The sequence below is a fragment of the Bos javanicus genome, chromosome 9, assembly GCF_032452875.1.
Source record: "Bos javanicus breed banteng chromosome 9, ARS-OSU_banteng_1.0, whole genome shotgun sequence".
NCBI lineage: Eukaryota > Metazoa > Chordata > Mammalia > Artiodactyla > Bovidae > Bos > Bos javanicus.
This window is the reverse complement of record NC_083876.1, coordinates 103,535,834-103,541,932: the sequence shown is the minus strand read 5'-3', so window position 1 is coordinate 103,541,932 and position 6,099 is coordinate 103,535,834.

Below are 6,099 nucleotides of genomic sequence, written 5' to 3'. Positions count from 1 at the left end.
AGGGACTGGGGAGCCTGGTGGGCTGCTGTCTATGGGGTCACACAGAGTCAGACATGACTGATGCGACTCAGCAGCAGCAGCAGCAACCCCAAAGTATAAGAAGTATATGCATATTCCTTTTTCATATATACGAATGTTTATAGTGGATTATGGAGAAATTATCACTCTTGTTTTGTTGTTGTTCAGTCACTCAATCGTGTCTGACTCTTTGCGACCCCATGGGCTGCGTACGCCAGGCCTCCTGTCTCTTCACCGTCTCCTGGAGTTTGCTCAGACTCGTATCCAGTGAGTCGGTCATGCCACCCACTATCACATCCTCTACTGTCCCCTTCTCCTCCTGCCTTCATTCTCGTTAGATTTGAGAAAATTGGAATTTGCTGTGGGAAATTAGGACACAACCTCGTACAATGTCAAAGTAAGTGATGTTATGATAGATTTCGGAGAACTTCCAGAGGAAGATGTATTTTGTATGCTATCTTAATATATTGCATGCATTGTTTTGAAAGAACCTACCCAGTTTGAAAGAAAGATGTTGAGATGTTTAATACTTCCCTAACTACTACCTCTCCCTCCAATCAAAACACTCGCAAGTGTGCAGTCTATTTGTTAGTCTATTCATCAGGCTCTTTTTAGTTGCAAGAACCAAAAAATGTAACAGAATCATCTTTAAAAAGAGCAAAATTGTATTTCCCAGGCCTTTGATCAAGGATCCAGGTTCTTTTTGTCTTCCTACTCTCCCCTTGGACATCTACGCACAGTTGTTTACCTTGATAGAATTTAATCGTGTTCCCATGGCTCAGTTATGACTCACTCTCTGGGGTGCGGCTGGAGCTCACCTTCCCTGAAGCACATGGCCATGTGGAGAGTGGACACAACTATTGGTGGGAGCTCCTCTGGAAAGAAGCAGGGGGTGGGCTTGGGGGAGGCAGCCGATAATGTCTGTGATAATTCATTCTATTTCCACAGTTATAACCAGAACTTGAAAATCCATGTCAAATTTAATGGACAGTAAAAGTGTCAGACTTTATTTTTTGGGGCTCCAAAATCACTGCAGATGGTGATTGCAGCCATGAAATTAAAAGACGCTTACTCCTTGGAAGGAAAGTTATAACCAACCTAGACAGCATATTCAAAAGCAGAGATACTACTTTGCCAACAAAGGTCTGTCTAGTCAAGGCTATGGTTTTTCCTGTGGTCACATATGGATGTGAGAGTTGGACTGTGAAGAAGGCTGAGTGCCGAAGAATTGATGTTTTTGAACTGTGGTGTTGGAGAAGACTCTTGAGAGTCCCTTGGACTGCAAGGAGATCCAACCAGTCCATTCTGAAGGACATCAGCCCTGGGATTTCTTTGGAAGGAATGATGCTAAAGCTGAAACTCCAGTACTTTGCCCACCTCATGTGAAGAGTTGACTCATTGGAAAAGACTCTGATGCTGGGAGAGATTGGGGGCAGGAGGAGAAGGGGACGACAGAGGATGAGATGGCTGGATGGCATCACTGACTTGATAGACGTGAGTCTGAGTGAACTCCGGGAGTTGGTGAGGGACAGGGAGGCCTGGAGTGCTGCGATTCATGGGGTCGCAAAGAGTCGGACACGACTGAGCGAGTGAACTGAACTGAACTGAACTGAAAAGTACAGATTAGTTGAATAATCTATAAACAGGAAAACAGAAAGATGAGAGTTTTCTTTTCACTTGTGTGTTATAATCTGTTGGATAATCCAGTACTGGCAGTTCCACACTACACAGCAGAGACATGATAGTTGTAGCCCAAAGAATCTTTAAAACAGGGTCATTGTTCACGAACTTTGGCCACAGAGAATCAGTAATAACAAACCTAAAAAGGAGCTCATGTTAATCAGTGTTCTTTCCTGGTGACTTTATCCGGGAACACACGCTTCCTGGTATTGAGCTGACTGCTTATAAATGTGATTTTGTAAAGTGAGAATTATACCTTCCTCCGAGGGTTAGTTTGTGAATTGAGTGAGGTAATATACAGTCAGACTCTTACGCCCAGCACGTAGCGTGACCCTGGAGGCTGCCAATCTTGAGGTGCTCCCTGTCACCATTTGGTCTGACAGTTCAGATGGCCTTCAACTGCTTCCTCTCGCCCTTCTCCCAACCCCATTCATGCTTAGTTGTGAACTTCTATGGGCTCTGTTTCTCTGAAGTGACTCACATCATCCCTCTTTCGCCCACCGTGACATCTCTCTTCTCTCACATTCCCGTGGTCCCTTTCTGTTATTCATTCACGTGGCAATTGTTTAGTTCAACATGCCACTCGTCTGCCATGTGCCAGGCGCTGGGTGAAATGCATAGTGTGAGCAGTGAACAAAATGGACAGGGCCCTTGCCTCCCCTGAGTGTTTATTGTACCGGGATGCTAGCATTAAATAAGTATAGCTCTGTAAATTATGGCAAATGCTTCTAAGGGTGAACCAGGGAGAAGATCCAATGACCTTTCCTTGCCACCAGCCTCATCTTCACCTGTAAGACTGAAGATGTAACCATGTTGCAAGCATAACTTTGGTTATGTCACTCCCTGCCTCAGAAGCCCTCAGTCATTCTTGGAGTGAATACAAACTCTTAGGTTCTAGATTCTCCAGAATGTAAAATTCTCCATTTCTCAAGCTTTAGTGGATTCCAGGTTCATTATAAACACCTCTAATCCTAGCAACACTGCCGACCCCCGTCTCAACTTCTAACCCACCTGCGTTAGACATGCTTCTTTGTGTGCTCCTGAGAGCGCGCATATATTCCTGCTGCCTCGCACCAGACTCCTTCCCTTGCCTCCTCCTCGGAGCTGTGTCTGTACCAAGAAAACCTCTGCCCTGCGGTCACCAAGCTCCTTCCCCACTCCAGCCATGGAAGTGTGAAGTAACTGAAGCCACCAAAGCAGCATGCCAAACATCCAAAACCGTAACTTCTGGCCACTTTCCCTCTGCCATTAGGAACCGTAAGGATCAACCACGTCAAACGTCACGTACCTGTTTCCTTTAGTCACTGCAGGAGTCTGGACACCCACTCATCCGAGTCCCTGCTTCTCAAAACTTTATAGCCGGTTATTGACCTTCATTTACATGGTTCCTCTATTGTCCCAGCCTCTGCTCCAGTTGCATTGAGTTTCTTCCCTTAAAACAGCGACCTGACTTCTCCCTGAGGAGGAGTCTCACTGCAACCCTCTCAAGTAAAAGCTGGTGTTTCTCTCATCCCTAACACCTCATGCCTCAGAGCCAGGAGGTAGGGCAGGCAACCCCTGACCGTGAAAAGCTCTAGCTCCTGCACATCTACGCCATTTGGATACACAGTTTGTTACCTCTGTGTGTGATTGTTGCCTGCGAGTCCCCTGGGCTGTGCCTTCTCATTACTTGAAAACCTGAGCTGCTGGATCACAAGCTTCCTCTCCATTCAACTCCTGCCATCGCTCTTTTCGGCTTCAATATCCACAGAGATAATCACCCAGTGCGGCAGTTCTCACTTTGCACAAGTTTTTTACTACACTGTAGTTACACCAGTCTCCGAACAGCATGCTTTGTATCTCAGTGACCACAGTGGATTCCCCGTGAGGAGCTGCATGAAGTACAGATTCCTCATCCAGCTCTGCAGTCCCCAAGTCGTTACGTAAACAGTGGATGAGCGTCATGAGCCTTCGGTCGAGCTCTCTCAGTCCTGACCCCTGCACTGCTCTTCTTCAGCGCTTCAGGTCACAAGGCAGCAGGGCGTGGAGTCCTGTTACCTGCTGGCCTCCCAGTGATGAACCCGTGTGATGTTTCACAAAAATGGACAGCCGAAAGAGGAAACTGGCCAAAAAAGGTGAAAGTGCGGCAAAGAAGTGATGATGCTAGAAGTGACATTGGTTAGGAAACCTGAAAGTCAAGTTTTGCTGTTAGCAAACAGCAAAGTCAAGACAGGATGAGACCTAAGCCTGCCTGGACGGAGGAACCGTGGGGAGAAAGTCCAGGAAGCAGGAAAAATGAGGTAAAGTTGTGTGGACATCTTTCAGTTTGAGTTGCTTTTGGAACAGAAAGCCACTTTTGCTTGAGAAAGACTGTCTTCTACTTTGGATATAGTACCTTCTGTTCCACGAGGGCTGCTGCTGCTGCTGCTGCTGCTAAGTCGCTTCAGTCGTGTCCGACTCTGTGTGACCCCATAGACGGCAGATTCAGCCAACCGCAGGGGGCATGGAATGTAGGACGTATTTAATGAGAAAATCTGTGTGAGTGGACCTGTACAGGGCAAGTATCAACTGTAATAATAGTAATAATAATCTCAGTCAGTTTGACTAGCATTCAGGCCAAAATGTCAAAATTAGTTACTATGTTAAAAGTGAAAGTGAGTGAAGTCGCTCAGTTGTGTCCAACTCTGCCACCATGGACTGTAGCCTACCAGTCTCCTCCATCCATGGGATCTTCCAGGCTGCCATTTCCTTCTCCAGAGGATCTTCCCAACCCAGGGATGGAACGTGGAAAAGGAAACTGTAGTTACAAAGAGACAGAAAAGCAAACTTTTCTGCCAATAAAGACTGGTTCCATCATTTTAGACAACTACAAGAACTGATTCACACTGAGCTAGCTGGTGGCTCAGTGCTGTGAAATATGCACCCAGATTTCATAGATTAGTTACAGCCACTGATCATGACAAAAGGATGAAGATGTTGAGAGGAAGTGAGACTGATGTAAAACTTCACGTTGAAGAAACTCTTGGAAATTATTTACAACACTGAAAATGCAAAAGATAAAATGTTGGAAGCCAATCCAAACTTCAAAATAAGTATGACAATTTATCAAGGCATAGAAAAAGGTAAGTTGTAGGGTGAGAAAAAGGCAAGCACAATTTAATTACTCTCGGCAAAGTTATTAGAAAGAAAATAGTAATTCTGATGTTGAAGCTGAAACTCTAATCCTTTGGCCACCTGATGCGAAGAGCTGACCCATTTGAAAAGACCCTGATGCTGGGAAAGATTGAGGGCAAGAGGAGAAGGGGACGACAGAGGATGAGATGGTTGGATGGCATCAACAACTCAATGGACATGGGTTTGGGTGGACTCCGGAAGTTGGTGGACAGGGAGGCCTGGAGTGCTGGGGTTCATGGGGTCGCAAAGAGTCGGACACAACTGAGCGACTGAACTGAACTGAATGTCTCTCATGTTTCAAATTATAGTGTACTAAATAAATACTACTTTTGCAATGAAAATTCTGTATACATGTATAATTGGCAATAAGGGAGTTTTCAGTGTTTTAAGAAAAAGTTTTTACAGTCATAGAAGAACTGTACTTTTTAATAAGATCACTTTGCATGATTTCTGCTTCATGATCACTTTTTTTTTTTTTTAATCTCCCTGTGCTATTGTGCAACTAGGGCTTCTGTACTCTAGGTTCCCAGTTCCTTGACCAACTCAAACTCAAGGACCTTTTCATCGAGCACATGTTGGTCATCTGCTCCTTGGTTCATCCTTGTTATCATCAAAATCAATTCAGTTGCTAAGTTGCTGACTCTTTGCAACCCTATGGATTGTAGGGGACCAGGCTCACCTGTCCTCCACTATCTCCTGGAGTTTGCTCAGTCATGTCCATTGAGTCAGTGATGCTATGTAACTATCTCATCCTCTGTTGCCCGCTTGTTCTCCTGTCCTCAATCTTTCCCAGCATCAGGGTCTCTTCCAGTGAGCTGGCTCTTCAAATCAGGTGACCAAAGTGTTGGAGCTTCAGCTTTAGTCAGTTCAGTTCAGTCACTCAGTCATGTCCGACTCTGTGCGACCCCATGGACTACAGCACTCCAGGCTTCCCTGTCCATCACCAACTCCTAGAGCTTGCTCAAATTCATGTCCATTGAGTCCGTGATGCCATCCAACCATCTCATCCTCTGTCATCCCCTTCTCCTCCTGCCTTAAATCTTTTCCAGCATCAAGGGTTTTTCCAATGAGTCAGTTCTTTGCATCAGGTGGCCAAAGTATTGGAGCTTCAGCTTCAGCATCAGTCCTTCCAATGAACACCCAGGACTGATCTACTTTAGGATGGACTGGTTGGATCTCTTTGCAGTCCAAGGGACTCTCAAGAGTCTTCTCCAGCACCACAGTTCAGAAGCATCAATTCTTCAGCAC